Consider the following 17,570-nt stretch of genomic DNA (forward strand, 5'->3'; position numbering starts at 1 on the left):
CAGCAGCATCCTTAGTTTTTCCCAGGAGGTCTCCCATCCAGGTACTGACCAGGCTCACATCTGCTTAGCTTTAGTGGGTTGCCAGTTGTGAGTTGCAGGGTGATATGGCTGCTGGCATATTGTACATGACATAAGTTCTAAATATGCTTAATCCTAGTAGGTACAGTAGGTACGTCAGCATGCGTAGGCTGCAAAGTAACAAGTAAAGTTTTATTCCATGCTGCAAAGAGAAGAAAATAAACATGATGTTTTGGCTGTGTAGCCTTCTTCGGGTGTGTCAGTCATTGATGCTCAGTGCAGTTACTCTGAACTTTTGCAATTATTGCGCAGAATTCTTCATTAGAAATATTAATGAAGTAAGGTTTATATAATAATCCTTTCATCGTCTTTTCAATGCTATACTTTAATAATAAATATTTTTCTGCTTCCCTTCTTCTGGGAACAAATCTCACAAATTTAATGTATATTGAAATGGCTGAACTAGTTTTGAATGTATTTGTAGTTTTAAAGCAATCAAAAATGGTGATTGTGTCTCACTAGATTTGAGATGCAACCCCAAAGAAAATGCACTTACAGTATCTATTAATGTGCTTCACAAAAGGTGATCGGTGACTTTATTACATATACTGTGTATATATTTGCAGTGTAAATAGTTAAGAAATGGTAGTATTTTAGCATCACTTTAGCTAAATTATATGTTGTTGGCTTCAAACTTAAGATTGTCAGCAGCTCTTTAGACCTGCACTATACTTTCTGAAATAATAATGTCTTCTGCATATACTGCACTCCTTAACAAATTTGGTTCCATTTAAAAGTGTTTTTTTTCCTAACTGTATATAATGTCAGGTTTGATGTGAATCCATTTCTTACTTTTTTACACTTTTTGTCTAAGTAGCACTTTTTAATTTTATGCATTATGCTTAAAAATATGTTTTTATCTGTGTGCTTTGAGGACAAGGCTATCTAGAGACAGCAGGGTGGCAGTGCATTCCTTTGTATTGTAGATATGCTAGTTTCAAAGAGAAGAAGCTGTAATTTCAAGAGGGATAAAATGAATTTTATGTTTCTGTTCTTCCTTTGACGTTTATATTTTATATATGTTTGACAGGGTGCACAATTAACAAAACCAGAAACTTTTTAAATGCTCGGAATGACTTTTATCTTATGTACTGTATAAAAGCAGTATCGAGCATCAAAAATAGATATATTGATTGAATACAGATATCTGCAGAATAAATTTGGGCCTTTTATTATGGAGTTTTTAAGAAAATTTCAGGAGAGATGACAGGATCTGAGGTCTCCTTTACATCCGCTGTACTGTTATAATTTTCCATGAAGTCACTTCTCGAAAAACAATAAACACCAAAGTAAGCATCTCTTCCTTGCTCACCTTCATCTTTCTGTATCCTTCCTCATGCCATCTTCACCTTTGTGTACATAATTTACAAATATACCAATAAATTAAAGAAGGGAAACTCTGAGCTTGAAGAAGGAAAGAAACGCATGTAGTGCAGTACCGTATGTACTGTACCTTTGGCTCTATACTGAATCTGCACACTATGCTTTAAGCAAGTTCTCCCCTTTCTTCCAGACATGTTCCTGAAATTCTCAACTTCAGGAACGGCTCTTGCCTTTCATCCAGACGGGTTTCTGAAGTTCTCAACTTTGCCCTTTTTCTTTCCTCAATGATCATAGCGCATTTTCACTGTGTGGCCATCCTGGATGGCTTGTTTCACCTGGAAATGTTCAGTAGCAGTCACTGTGGCAAAGCATGATGAATCAAAACAGGAATGTATTCTCTCCCAAGATACTTCAGGTCAGAAGCCATCTTTGAGACATCTTGAATGAAGGGCTTGTATGACATAGCATTCAATTCTGATTTAAATTTACCTTGCCTGTTGCAACCCTTTAATAGTTATACTGTATATATATATATTTTAATGACCAAAGAGATGTTCTGCTAAATCTCTTTTAGTGCATTTCATATAAATGTACTGTACAAGTATAAATATGATATACAGAATAGATGTTTTGAAGACTCTAACTTTTGAATTCTGAAACATGAATGCAGTATTTTTTTGTATTTGTGCAATAAATTAAATTCTCTATGCTGATGAGACAGTTTTGCATGCACACTGCAGGTGAAAGTGTAATTCAGTGAGGTGTTTTAAGGTAGGGAGAGCAATGATAAATATGGCAGGCCATAGAAATCTGTGGGAAAACAGGGACATTTCAATACAGCAAATCTGATCTTGATACTTACCATACTGTACATATACAACCGTTTTAAACTTGAGCGCAATTTGAAATATCACCCAAAGTAGAGTCACTGCTTGTCTTCCATAGCCGAATGTTTTCTGAAGTGCCGTGTACATTCCATTTGAAATCTGTCTTCGAAAACAGATGAGTACTTTTTTACCCAGTTGCATGAAGGACTGGAGAATCTTCACTGCTGCACTGGGGAGTAAAACAAGATTGCAGCCCTGATCTGAGAGACTAAGTAGAAAAAAAAGTTATCAAAAAGGGGCCAAGGATGATAAATGAATATCTGCCTGGTGCATGCTATGGTGGAAACTGAGAGCAAAAACAGCACTGAAATAATTTCTTTTCTGGGATAAGTGCTGTCTGTCTTAATTACTGTACTTTCCCCCAACATGTTAAAACTAAATATTGTTGTCTTCATCATTGCAGGAGTGGTGTCAGTGCTCGCTCTACATCTGTTGTATCTCTGTGAGAATATGCAAACATATGGTTTGACAATTACAATATGCTGATTGCGCCACTTTTTAAAAACATTTTACTACTGTGACAAAAAGGGTATTAATAAGAAGGATGAACTACAAAATAATCACAAGGAACCTTAAGCCCCTCACATACCATATAAAAAACCAGAGTAAAATAAGGTTAATTTGGAAAGATAAAGATTGTTTTTTAGACAAGATGTACTACTCGTATAAGCCCTCCAACCCATAATCCTATTAAAATGAGGGGGAAGTTATACAGAAGGGTGCAACCAGTACAAAACTGTCTAGAATATTATTGGGGTTGAATGGACAAAAATCAGTTTGGCGCAGTGGTTTGCATTGCTTTCTTGCAGCACTGGGGCCCTGAGTTCAATTTCTGGGATGCTATCTGTGAGAGTGCTCTGGTTTCCTTGCACAGTTCAAAGACATACTGGTAGCTTAATTAGCTTTTGAGAAAATTGGCCCTAGTGTGTCTGTGTGTGCCCTGCAATGGACTGGAGTTTCTTGCTGGGATAGGCTCCACCTCCACTGTGACCCTGTTTTAGATAAATTGCTTAGAAAATGGATGGTTAAGAAAATGATAAACAATAAATCAAATTGTTCTATATTCAACCAGGGTATTTAACCAGTATGGGATGCCTTGGTGTTTGAATAGATTATTTTAATTATTGAAGCAAGGAAAAAACAGATTAATGCCATTATTGTTAAATAGAAGCAGATGGAAAAAAAACAGTACAAAGTACTGTACTTCTTGGTATTAGTTATGGTTTAGTTTATTTATTAGTTTAGTTTCCTGATCTGAGTGTATTGAATATTATCCATTAATCATGCCCAATTTTGAGGTACAGCATGTTACCACAGAATTCAGTGTAACTCAATGTGATTCAGAGTACTCTTGTCACAAAGAATTGACCATGAAAAAGAGAGACAGTAGCATGATAACCTGTGTGTGTACTGTAAGTGTGTGCATGCTTTTTATATATTGAAGCTTTAATTGCTACACCAGTCCAAAAGTAGTGGTTTCAAGAAGTTTGCGTCCTAGCAAACTACAGTATAACCCTGAAAATATATATGCTTTGATGGAAAAATATTTTCTTAGCATATTACTCTTTATGTATTTACTATGTGAAGGATAGATTAAAAAGATTTTTAAATACTAACACTGGTCAATTAAAAATTAAAAATGACTAGTTATGAAAACATTATATTTACTGGACACTGTTCATTTTTATTATATGTAATATTTGCAGTATTTAGCTTAGTGATACAGTGTCTATCGTTAATATATTACCCTAATGAATGTAGTTATTTTGTAGTGTTTGCATATTGTATATACTGAATTAAACCTCCCCAGTTTAATTCAGATAATTTAAAAATAACAAACTATAGTTTAATGGATTTTATTTGTAATAAATGTATCTGGTGCATCTGATATAATAATTAGGTTTCACAGCACGTTTGCTCTACTGTATACTGCATTTTAATGCCAGTGAACACCACAATATAATAAAGCACATGAAGGAATGATTTGTATTTAATTATTTTATTTGCTGTAATTTCTCAATTTTTTGTGTGGTTGCTTGTATCATTTGCCAAGCTTACATAACCAACTGCAAAAAAAAAAAACAACTTTTGAAACCACTAAAGGAAAGTGCAATAAAACAAGAAATGTGTAATGCAGTTTTGAAGCTTATCACATATCAGTGATAATACTGGTCACATTCAGCCACAGTTATTAGATAGTATTGATTTGACATTATTTGATACAATGAGCTGCTCTTGGCATTGTTACAGGTATATAACCAGTGCCATTACACTGAAATGTTTATATTATTAGATTATCATAAATAATAGGAACTTCTGGAGTTTTTGATAGGTCCATCATCTAAACTAACTCATGTCTCCTTTCTAACTTTGCAATATTCTTAATGATGAAATAAATTAGGTACTATGCTCTTCTATGCAGTTTGAGTGTATGGTAATGTAACCTCACTCTATCAAAGACTTTCTTTGGTAAAATAATAATTTGATCAATGGTCCTCAGGTAGAGCTGTGAATCCATAATAAATCTTAAAGCAGGAAAACCATACAAGAGACTTGCAGGGGGGAGGAAGATTCTCATGGAAGATGTATTAGGGAAGGATATAATGTTCCAAATCTAACATTAAGAAAGAACATGCTCTGTACTTTTTTTTTATTAAATCATCTTAAAATAGAAGGTCCTACATTTGAAGTAATAATGACTCAATCTGTAATAAATAATGGACATTAAAAATATGAATTATGCCAGGAAATAACCTTAATCTTCCATGTTCAGTGGTGAAAACTTCAACGGATAATCATCTCTTTCGTGGCTTAACACTCGGGTGAAAGTTTTGACAAATTAAAAGAGCGAAGAAATCAGGGATTTACAGTTAACCTCGCATTTAACAGAAGATGCAAAGCCAAACGAAGGGTATTGAAACGAAAGAGATAGTTTTAATTACTACTTCCACTTCTGGATTATGAAATATCTTTTCCTCAGGACATTTGTTCATCTGAACAGTTGTATCTATGCTTTGATGTCTACTACATTTCTCTGCAAATTACATGATTCACTAAGTAACTGACTGTTAGAACTTGGCTACTTTCCTTAGGCTGTAAGGAAAGATTGTATCTTTGGAATGGTGCAGTGGCTCTGTGGCTAAGGATCTGCACCTTTGGCTGGAAGGTTGCTGGTTCGTATCCCATGGCTGGCAGAGGAATCCTACTCTGTTGGGCCCCTGAGTAAGACCCTTAACCCCAACTCCTCCAGGGGTGCTGTATAAATGGCTGACCCTGCTCTCTGACCCCAAGCTTCTCTCCCTTACTGTGTGTCTCATGGAGAGCAAGTTGAGGGTACAGTATGTGAAAAGAGAAATTCCTAATACAAAAAATTATGGCCAATAACATGATCTTATCTTAAGATGCCCATACTGTTAATAAAGATTAATACTGTTATGTCAGCTAAGGTTTACTGGAAATGGCAGTATTAGATTTTGAGACATATTGTATTAAGACTCCTTTATTAATAAAAATAATGTACTTTTTAAATCTGTTTAAGGAACATTATAGTTAAAAAGGTAAAATACTTGCACATTATCAGTTAAAAAGTACATGTCTTTGTTGTATAAGAGGACAGTAATTAATATGCATAGGCAGTTGCTGTTTATACAAGATGTAAGTGGCATGTAATGATCTTAAATTGGCAGTGCTGTCCTGCTGGTAAATGTGTTTAGTACCATTAACTGGGCACTTACATCAGACTATTGACTGTCTTGTTCAGGACCTTTCATTTATTGGCTTAACATTCTGTCAAAAGGAAAAAAAGGAAGAAAAACAGGCCTCTAATAAAACAGGTCCTCTCTGACTGACAATATTGATTCTGGAATATCTTTGTGTGACAGCTGAATGAAAAGCTGGTTTTGGTATAAATCAAGGTAAAAATATCACATTGAAGTACTGTATGCCCTGTGAGTATGATTAAAGAATAGCTTTTTTCATTGTTAGGAGATGAAAATAAGATGTCATAGAGAGTAAATATTAGCAACATAAAGATGGTTCTCAAGGGGATTGTTTGCTATATGTGGGTACAGTATGACAACCAGTAGTGCCATTTTGTAAATTGGACACCCAATATTATTCACAGGTAGGGAAGACTTATTTTTCAATATACAGTAGTCCTTTATAAGTGTATGAATGTCCTCATGTTAAATTGGTGTGGGTTGGTCTCTGAGCCATTCCTTCCCAACTACATTTACCTTATTGTCACCAGTGGAATTCAGATCTGAGGAAGATCTCAGAAAATCCACCAATGTGGGATTCAGACTGTAAATCGGATTAGGGGAGAAGCTCAAGATCAAGTGTCTCAATGCAATACACTTTGCCATTGCTCTTTCTCATGTGCAAATTATATTCTTTACTTCTAAGAGATAACTTCTTTCTTAGAGCATTAACCATTCAGTGAAAGAATGTATCCAAGGTCCAAGATCAGAATGAGCCAACCATGAGCCCTCTAATATAAATTTATTACAAGAGTAGTGGTATTGTACTGTATGTGTGCAAGGGACTATATTGAAAACTAAAACAAATGTTACCTACATCCAAAACTTTTTTTTCTGTGGATAATTTACAGCATCAATGTACTACCTTTTAAATGAGATTATGGATGATGATGGGCAGTGAGACGGTGAGATATTCATCTTTTGACATCCTACAGTACATAGTAGAAGTGAATGGAGTAGGAGGTTTGGAAGTCAATGTGACTGTCACAACCCAGTCTCAGACTATCATCTGGATCATAGACCTCAGCCTGCATTCCAAGCAAACGTCTTTACCTATTAAGCAACTTGGGAGCCCCAAATCACCGTTTTTAATCTTTATTTAAGCTAAATGTATAATTATTACATTTATTTGTGGTTGTCACTAATTCAAGATGAACCCATGATCAGGATCTTTTTTCTTCTGTATGTGTACCATAAACACAGTATGTTACTGTTTCCTTATTTATTACTGATCAAAGATGTTATGCCTACAAAATTTAGATATAAACGTATTTAGAATAATTTGTTTTTGCAGATTCAGTGCAATACTAATCTACTACAATTGAAAAACACTGATGGATAAGGCACTTTTCTTTGGGTGATCAAAACAATTAATTTGAATAATTAATTTTAAAAAAGATATTGTGCATGAAACACTGTTAACAAGCAAAAAAAAAAGTTGCTGCAGATTGCTTGATCTAAGTGAGAATGGACAGAAAAAGTAATCCATACTTTCTGATGAGCGCATTATACTCCAAATCAGGGGAAAGGCGGATCTGTGATGCTTATAATCATGACACCATTAATTATTGTTTGTGTTTTTATTATTACTAATAATATTAGAAGTATGTATTATTTTAGCAGATGCCCTTACTCTGTAAATCGCACTACATACTGTATTTAGTGAGGTTTACATTACGAATAAGTTCCTCTCTTACAAACATAAGCTGACCTTCGAGTTTAATAGCAGCTTAACTAAACATCTCTTGAGGCAGAAACAGTCAAATCCAACCTTTATTTGTAATTGCTTCCTTATTTTCTTTGTGTCACTGAATTCTTCACCTTCATGCTGTCATGATACTCAGGTTTCCAAATTCACTGTGGCCTTTTCATGTGTTGCAGTAAAGTACATGTTTATAAAAACAGCATTAAAATAAGCCACTGAGAAAAACAAAATCTGTGAAAAAATATTGTATTTCAAGGGTCTGTTTGTTTTCTCTGTGTGACATTTTCTTCCTTAGTTTCCCTTTCTTTATATATACATTTTATGTTTCTTTCTGATTTTCAAAGCAAATGCCTAGTAGTTAGGTATTAATTGGCCTGTGGCTATGTTTAAAGTAACCCAACTTCTCCACAGTCGAATTCAATAGTATTGTGTTCGCACGTCACTCACACGCTGGAATCCCATTTTTCATTATAAAAGTCAATAAAATAACTCAACTAGCATATTGACTGAAAATAATCACCATGTGCTTTGTCTCCTTAAGCCCATCTCCTGTCACTTTGGACAGCACTAGCTCTTCTGCCAGTCTAACATATGACCACTATACCTCTTTTAAAGAAAATAGAGGGTTTTTAAAGCTGGCAAAATCAGCAATCATTCTATTGATGCCCTGCGTGAACTGTTCAGACACTCAAAGGCAGGCACTTTAAACAGAAAGCAGTTAGTCAAGATAATTATTTAGTCTGAGGCTGCTGCTATAGGTGCTTTGTTTGCTTCTGTTATGTTTAGAAATCAATATACTGTATGTGTTCTACATATTGAATAGAAAGTGACAGAAAAACAGCTGCTGAAATTGGCATATGAAAATATGAATGAAAAGTAGTGTTCTTATGGTTTGCACTTAGCTTTTATCAGCTGAAAATAATTACTTAGTAAAAGGAGAAGGGATGCAAAAACATACCCCAGATGAAAACATAGGTGTCAGCTCTATACTTTATGGACACAGCATAACTTTTGTTTTCTCATTAAACACAAAACAATATTTGCAAATATATGTTGATATCAAGAAAGCTGTGTAGTGTAATATGGCACCTTACATCAATCATGTCTGTGTACACAAAATCTGTTTAGAAAAGCAAACACAATTTTTAAATTGCATAACACCTAATTATGAAGCACCTTTTACAAAATGTGATAAATGTGGATCTCCAAAAAATGCATTTTTCACAAACTTGTTATTGTCTAATTTAATACTGTACAGAAAATAAACTAATTGCTCATTGATTTATTTTCTCTTTCCTGTTGTGTCACCTATTCATAATGATTTGTACTATTATGGGATGTCTGGTTGCTTTGAGGGAGTCTCAGAGAAAATAACACAAGGAAAAGACAAGTTCTAGAGACATGTAATCATAAACACACACATGGTGCAGTTTTATTTTGAGTGCAAGTGGAAATGAGTAAAATCACATTGTCAGTTCCACATAAACAATTTAATAGTATTGTAATGCATACGGCCGACATTATAGGTTGTGCGAGCCGGCTTACCAGCGCGGTGACGTCACCGCCCTTCCCTGTGAATAGCAGGGACCTCAGCCGTCGGGCTGAGGGGAGATTTCCCTTTAGCTCAACTGGCTGGGTCCCTGTTGAGTGACGCTAGAGGGCCGGGTTCGAGTACCCTGCGGTGGGGAGCCAACCTTAGGCGGCAGCGGCGAGGGCGCATACCCACGCGAACCCGAGAGCGCTACAGTATTTATCAATAGCAGAACCTTTAATGTACAAAGTCATATAGTATAAAATTGAACAATTGAACAACAACATGCAGGTTGTATTCACATCAACCAAAGCAACCACTCCACAAAAAAAAATACATACTGTAATTTAAAACATATGTACAGTATTGTCTAGATATTAAGCCTGATTTTCCAAATGGGTACAATACAAATTAGTTGTGTCTTTCTTAATCCTGGTTAAATTTATTGTATCACTTTATTTTGATATTATAATTGTAATAGGAATTAACACACAATGCACATTAATACAAACTATTGGAATACTAATAATTTGATAGCCAAATCCTTTTTCAGAAATCACTTTTGAGATCAGTTTATATTTTGTCCATTTTCATGAGAAAGAATTAAGAGAGAGGAGGAAATGAAGCAGTGATTTAGGCTGTGTTCCAGCTGATGAGTGACTCATAAATCCAAACTCACACTGGGAAAAATCACTCACAAAAGTCATGTTTAACAATGTGCCTCCATGCCACAGTTTTACCTCAGTAAAGAAATAAAAACCGAGAGGAATAAAACAAGCAAATCAGTGGAGTGCTTAGGAAAATGAAAAATGGGAAAAGTGTTCCCAACGCAGCTGAAATGAATGTATTGGATCTTAATAACACATTCATGGTCCTGAACAAAAAGACTGAAAAAAAATCAAATGGGAGTTCTGTAAGAAAAAAAAGATAAATATAAACAGATGAAAGACTCTATCTAGAATCTTTAGGATTACAGAAACAAGATTTACTACAATCTGATCTTGTATTCATGACCAACCAATCCAACATCACCAACCTTGACCCCATGTCCTCAGAGAATGGTGCTTTGGTTCACTGCCACTGGGGGGAAAGAGCTGTTTCAATGATGTGGACAGGCTGACAGGTGCTCCCGATAAAAGTTATTATTTTGACTTTCCTCATCCTTGCATTCCTCAGAACACTTCTGTTGTTCCATTGGGTCCGTTAACTCAACTTTGCTAGCCGCTAAGTGTTAAGTCCAAGTTTGTTTTTTGCTCCTTTTTCCCCACTCTGCCTCTTTTCCCCTTACACTCCAGCCTGTCTCCTCTCTCCCCCTTATATCAGTTCTGACCTTGCTTCTCTATTCTCTTACGACCCATTATCTTCTGTTCATCTTTCCACTGCAGGTTCTTGATTGACAGTGCCACGCAGGCAGTGTTTAGGGGTGGGCTTTTAACTGTCAACATTTTGATTAGCTATCAGAGCTCCGAAGAATGGAACTAAACTGAAACAGCAGGGTTGCAGAACAAAGTACAAGATGCACTGCTCTTGCCATTCACATACCCCCTCCCCAGCCCTTCACACATTCTAAATCACTACAGCTTCCAAAGGGTAATTCTGCCATCACTCCAAGGCCTTCTAATGTGCATAGTTCAAGCCATCTGAGCTTTCTACAATGGAGACTTGGCTTAGACCATTGAAACACAGCCCTCAGAGGGCTTTCTCCTGTGATAGTTAACTGAGCATAGTTCATCTTGGTCAGGTAAGGTTGTGTCACAGCACTGGGTGAGAGACCAACAGCGGATTCTTTCTTCCAACCTTAGTCTCTTGAGACCTTCAAAGTAAAGATGTAATGAATATCTGAAAAAAAAACGTTAGCTCCTAAAATCTAACACAACAATGGAGACCCAGTAGTACTACAATAATAGCTCTTAAACAAACTAGAGCTGCATTCATCTAAAAATCTGCATTTAATGAGTGTTCAAAGGTGATATTGCATTGCCAGCTTGTAGTAACTGTACATTACCATTATATTCAGACTTTTTAAATTATTCTAAAATAAAAGTATCTGGTGCTTTATGACATCCTTTTTTGATTTATGAAAGACAAATCATGTTTCATTTTTTTCACATTCAGTTTGTTTCCTCAACTTGGCTCTGATTTTTTTTTTACCATACTGTATGTACTGTACTTGGGAAATTCTAACTAAAAGTATGTGTTTATCTCAGCAATTCATTAATTAAATACTGTAATTAAATTAATTTTAACTTGTCTTTAAAATATTAGTTTTCCGACCTGGAATTCTAGCATCTGTTTATTTGTCTTCGTTTTTTTAATTATGTCTCATAAGATAATGTAATTTTTGCTTTTCACTGAATAGACTCATCTATAAAGATGTATACTTCACTTACTTTTTTAGGTACAAATTGCAGATTGCAGAAATGGTCTTGTATTGAAGATTTTTGCCTCATTTGCAGGGTACATTTTCATTTCCAGCACGCATTGTTTGCCATGCAGAAAATTAGATGTAATTGGTTTATGAATTAGAGGAATTCAATAATATTAAAATTAAACCAGCAAATTGTTTCATTTTCACCAAGGGAATTTCATCTTGGTGGAACTAAATGTGTGAAGTACGTAAAAAATCTTTACACCAACCTCATTACATTAGTCACAATTTTGAGTACAATATTTTTTATACAGACTTTAAAAAGCTGTAGAATGCTCACCATCATCATCATTTTCACTACTTTTATAATTGTTTTCATTGTGTTTTCATTGTTGCTTTGGTTTGCACTGAACTGAGATATCTTTGAGAGGGTAAATGCCAGAAAATGAACCTAATCTCAGACTCGTTTGAATGACTGTGTTGCAAAAAATATAACAGAACGGAAACGTATCTTAATCATAAAGTATTCCTAGAAAAGTGATCTTTAATCATCTATTTCTTCTAGTGTCATTCTATTCTTCTTTGATCTGAGCAGCTTTTCAGGCCTCCTGTAATTCTGTCAGATTATGTCTTGAGCTGGCATACTGATTCAATTGATGTCAACCTAATCTTAAAAAAAAACAAGCACTAATACTGTATGTTTGCAGTTACTGCAATGCAACTGTTAAGTACATGCTGTTGTTTGTTTCATTATTTAAACTTTTTGTTATGTAAGGAGATGATCCTTCAACTGTTACAATATTTTTTGTGCTTGAATTTCTATAGTTATTTCTAAAATATTAACTATTCAAACACATTGAAATAATCTGAAAGTCACTGACCTTGTTGGACCTGCATGAAACACATCACTACTAGGAAAAAATAATTTTGTTTCTTTTCTCACTTCAATAAAACCATTGTGTTGCATTTACTTGTTTTGTTTTCACTGTTTCCTGGATTCTCAATAGAACTTGTTCAATTACACCTACACTTATTGCCCTGAACTGAAATGTTCGCTGTTGGAATTATTAATTTCACAAACATGGGACTGATACAGAAGGAAAACATAAAACCTGCAAAACATTCAGAAGCAGCTTAATTAGTCTTCACATTACAGGAAAAATATGTTCTGTGCCAAAGCTATCAAGATAATTTATTCAGAAAACAGTGCAAAGGAAAAATAAATATACAATACCTGAATAAAAATGGCTTGTGTTATCTTAGAATTTAGTCAGAATCTAGGTATTTTTATATTGCAATGGTCCGTAAATTATGTGTTGCTGACTTCGTCACAACTGCCATCTTAATTGTTTGATTGATGTTTTGTGTGAGAGATCTTTTTTGCTTGTATTTCATTGTTTTTGCATAATGTTTTCATTAAAACATGAAATGATGGAGTTCTACATTGTTGTTACAGTACATTCATTACATAGGTGTGTCATGCAGGCTTTAAATAACTGCTTTGCTTGCCTTTTAATATTTCAGTATACTGCAATGCCCATTTTGTATATTGCTTTGTAGGAATGTTTTGTAACATTCAGCATCTTCATGATGTATCAATTATTCTTTGACATTTCAAGGAACACTCTTTAGTAAAACATTGAAATATTGTAATTGGCACATACAGTAACTACTGTTTGTTACTTTATATTTTGTCTTGTAATGGAAACAAGAATATTGTGGAGTACGCTTGCAAGCTTTACAACATGGGTAATCAGATATCACATTATTTGCAGGTGGATCTTTGTATGATACAAAAATAGTACAGATCCACCTCTTTTCCTACATAGAAATATAAATAAGTTGAAAAACAGTGCTGTACGTGATTGAATATAATTGAAATGTGTGAAGATGCAAGTTCTAAATTCACTGTCATAACATTTGTTTTACTTACTCTTTTGAACTCACCCATTAAATAAGAATCCTGTGATTCTCAAGAAATTTTCTATTAAGAAGAAAGAGGATTTTTTTCTGTTTAACTGAAAGTGGTACTAGTTGAATTCTTCTTTTGCTCTTGAAAGATGTTATCCTCCTGAATATGGCTATAATGAAAAAAAAAACTATTGGCTCTAGTTGGTAGTTTACTAGTCATTTATTGCAAAATACTGATGAAAATACTATATATTCCCTGTGTAGAAAGTTACATTGAAAGTGTGGTTTATAATATAAAAGGATTGAAATCTCTGCTGGTTTACTGACTTCCTAAATCTCCTGCTAGGTTTCTACCTGCGTTTTGGGAGCTACGGTATTACGGTATTAAAACCATGGCTATGTGTTAGTCAAGGTTAACTCTTATAACATTTCCAACATACAAGCATTCAAAAAGGATATTTCTAACCATAACAATTTATCATCGGAATGGCAGTCCATCCATCCTTCTATGAATAGTTCATACGCAGACTAAGATCTTTGACAGACTGAAGTTATAGTGAACCCAACCTGTCTGGTGGAGTAAATCTCAGAATTCAGTTGCTTTTTGTAATAAGATGCTAAAAAAAAAATCTCTATCCTAAATCATATAAGGCTTGCCACATTTGTTTTGCTCATTCTTCCCATGGTACAAAAATGAGCTGTGTTCTGAGAAGACAGCAGCATAAAGCCTTGAGCGTTTATAAAGAAGATGGTGTTGATTGCTCATTTACAGGATTATGAACAACATCAGCTGTCCTATAGGAATATTTTTGTCTGCCAAATCTTCCTGTTTCGAAACTATTGCAAAGGGTCACAGTAATCCTATAGTACCCTTTTGACCATAAACAAAATGCTTAAAGCAGTTATTGTGTCTGCTTTTCCCCCTGAACAATGTTACTGTCTATCACATTCATGCAATATTTTTTCAACACAACATAAATAATTAGCTGCAGAACTCACCTTATGTAATCATGTCAATTATACCCACTTCTACTTTCGCAGGTTTGAGTTTCTGTCATTGAGCCCTGTTTCTCTATGTCCATATTCAAAATTAGCTTAGCTCCTCTTCATTTATTTATTACTTACCTCATTAGTGATTTCCTGAGATTTAGTCTTATATCTACTGTATAAGCTTAAAGTCTACTCTGTCACACCTGTTGAATAAGCTGATATAGACTTGGAGATGCCCACAAACTGATGTTCCCATCTGCCCTTTTTTGCAGAAATTCTGAAATAGAACTACTACTTGTGCATCTAATAAGTTGTTTAAACAGACTCATTATTGGAACATCCCTTTAGAATGCAGTTCATGACTTTTTGGTGATTCCTCAAAATGGCAGAAATTACTTAAAGTGTGATACGACTGATATTGTGCTTATTGGCTCCAAAAAACAGATACACAATGTTGGTAATTTCATTGTTGTTGACAGTGCTGAAATTTGACCTTCAACTGAAATTAGAAACCTTTGGGTTTTTTTGACCCTGTGTTCTCTTTCAGCTCCACGTTAGAAGAGTCACAACGATATCTGGTTTTCATCTGCACAACACTGCCAGGTTAACGTCCTTGCTTTGTCTAATGCTGAATGAGAGCGTATTTAATTAATCAAGATTAGAATACTGTAATGCCTCACTCACTGACATATCTGCTAAAATTCTAATTAGGCAGCAGTCTATTCACAATAGTGTGGTTTGTGTGCTGACTAAAGTTACTCTGCTTCAGCAGAAAAAAGTGAAAAAGTGTTTATTTGACTTCCTGCATCACACTGTTGAATCAATAGTTGTATAAATATTTTAGATACAAATCCTTGTAATCTGGGTAGTTTAATATAATAAATTGGACTAGGTAATGTTTTATAAAAGAATTTAATACATATCTGTGAATTGTTCAGTTTGAAATATTTCAACCTAAACAATGAAATCATCTTGGACAAAATATTTACAATAAAAAATACAAGAGGCCAAACAATTGAATTCCCTTCTAGAAACATAATGTCAGTTCACACTGAAAATCTCTTTTAAAATGTTTATACTATTACATAAAGTTAGTATTTTCTTCAAGCAGATAGCACAGATTTCTTCGACCAATGTAGAAAATTGCACTAAAAACTTAAAAAATAAACAGTTTTATTGGTTACCTGCAGTAACAACATTTGAACAAATGGGAAACAAGCTGAAAATGTAAAACCAATCAAGTGATTGAGTGTTACTTCGTATTAATATGGAAACAAAACCTTTATTGTCAGGAACAATGGAAGTGGGTATTCATGTTGTTGGCATACAAAGTGGAAGATGACATTTGAAGCTTTCAAGCTGGGGAATGTGAGAGGAAACCTTCAAAAGACTGTAGGCAATATTTTTAGACACAGAAAGAATAAGAAACACCCTCCCACCTCATTGTAGCATTTTCTTAAATGTTAATATCTACAAGAAATGAAAAAAAAAAGATTTGAGATGAAATTAACACCTCAATTACCGTTGTGTTTGATCAACACGTGGGATACTGATGAAGCTCAGTACAAAAAAAGTATTGTCTTCTAACAACTGGTTAATTAAATCTGGTATCCTTTTTTATATAAACTGTACTAAAGAAATCAACAACATCAGTAATAGTAATAGCATAAGAATGAAAGAACACAATGAATGAATTTGGAATTACTGAATTTTTCTCTCACAATTTTCCTGCAGTGTTATACAGTACTCCACTTAGCTAACCACTCTGCTATTTCACCTTAGTGTCTCCAGAGAATCTGTCAATTATCATGTTTGAAATACTGTACATCCCCTTTCCTTCTTCCATTAAAGACTCTGGGGCCTATGTGGGCTTAGTGCTTAGTAAGATCCACTGCCTTCTCAATATGAGTTCCAATTAATGAAGAAGACTGTATGCAATGTTTTGTATGCAGTATGCATCATGTGAATGCTGGATACGGTGCCATGTACCATATTGGTGCTTTGTTTCAAGAAAATATGATCCAGTACATTGCATTTAAGTTCTCTACTATTGAAGTTTGCTTTATGCAGTATATTTAAAATTAGCTGACAGGTTTTGGTACTCAGTTTTTTTAATCCATGGATCAATTATAAGTGAAATTCTATTCTTAATATGAGTATTGTTTGGGATTAAATACATTGTTTATTTGTTTAGCTGTTTGACAGTTGTTTGCTTCAAACATCATGATTTTTATTTTCCATGTTTTCAGTCTGTCAGTTAGGTAAATAGACTTTTTAAAAAAAAATCCAGTCTATCATTTTAGAACATAAGAAGCTGCAGGATATCTGTACTATAATACACATTTCATTTGTGTCCACACAAAACTCAAGAGCACTGGTGCTGGACTGGTTACCATAGCTACCAATTAATCCTTGAACGTCCTGCAGGTGTAACTGTGGCTCAGAGGACAGACACATGCTCAGAAAGTCTTTTGTTTTATTTTTAAGTATGTATTGCACTATATATAGAATATACTATGCTTTTAAGATGTACAGTACAAAATACCAAAAGTAATAATGCCAACAACTTAATAAAATGCCAGTAGAATTATTTTATAAATTAATGTATGTTGTTATTTTCTTCCCATTAAAGCACTTTGTGCATAGTTGTTTTTGACCACTACAGATTATGAAACATGCTTAACAGCGCTGGGGCCCTGGGTTCAGTTCCCGACCTGGGCAGCTGTCTGTGTGGAGTTTCATGTTCGCATGAGTTTCCTCCAGGTGCTTCAGTTTCCTTCTTCCAGCAGTTCAAGAATATACTGGTACAGTAGGTTAATTGGATTTTGGGAAAACCGGCCCTGGTGCAAGTGTGTGCACGTCTGTGTTTGAGTGTGATGGACTGGCATCCCATCCAGGGTGTGCCCTGCCTTTGCTTGTCTGTTTCTTCCCATGAAATGAAAGAAGTTAGAAAATAGATGGATGGACTACAGTAGCGAAACTACCTGTATTTGTTTAAGGCTCTAAAAAAAGACTACTG

The sequence above is a fragment of the Atractosteus spatula genome, chromosome 14, assembly GCF_055471065.1.
Source record: "Atractosteus spatula isolate fAtrSpa1 chromosome 14, fAtrSpa1.hap1, whole genome shotgun sequence".
Lineage (NCBI taxonomy): Eukaryota > Metazoa > Chordata > Actinopteri > Semionotiformes > Lepisosteidae > Atractosteus > Atractosteus spatula.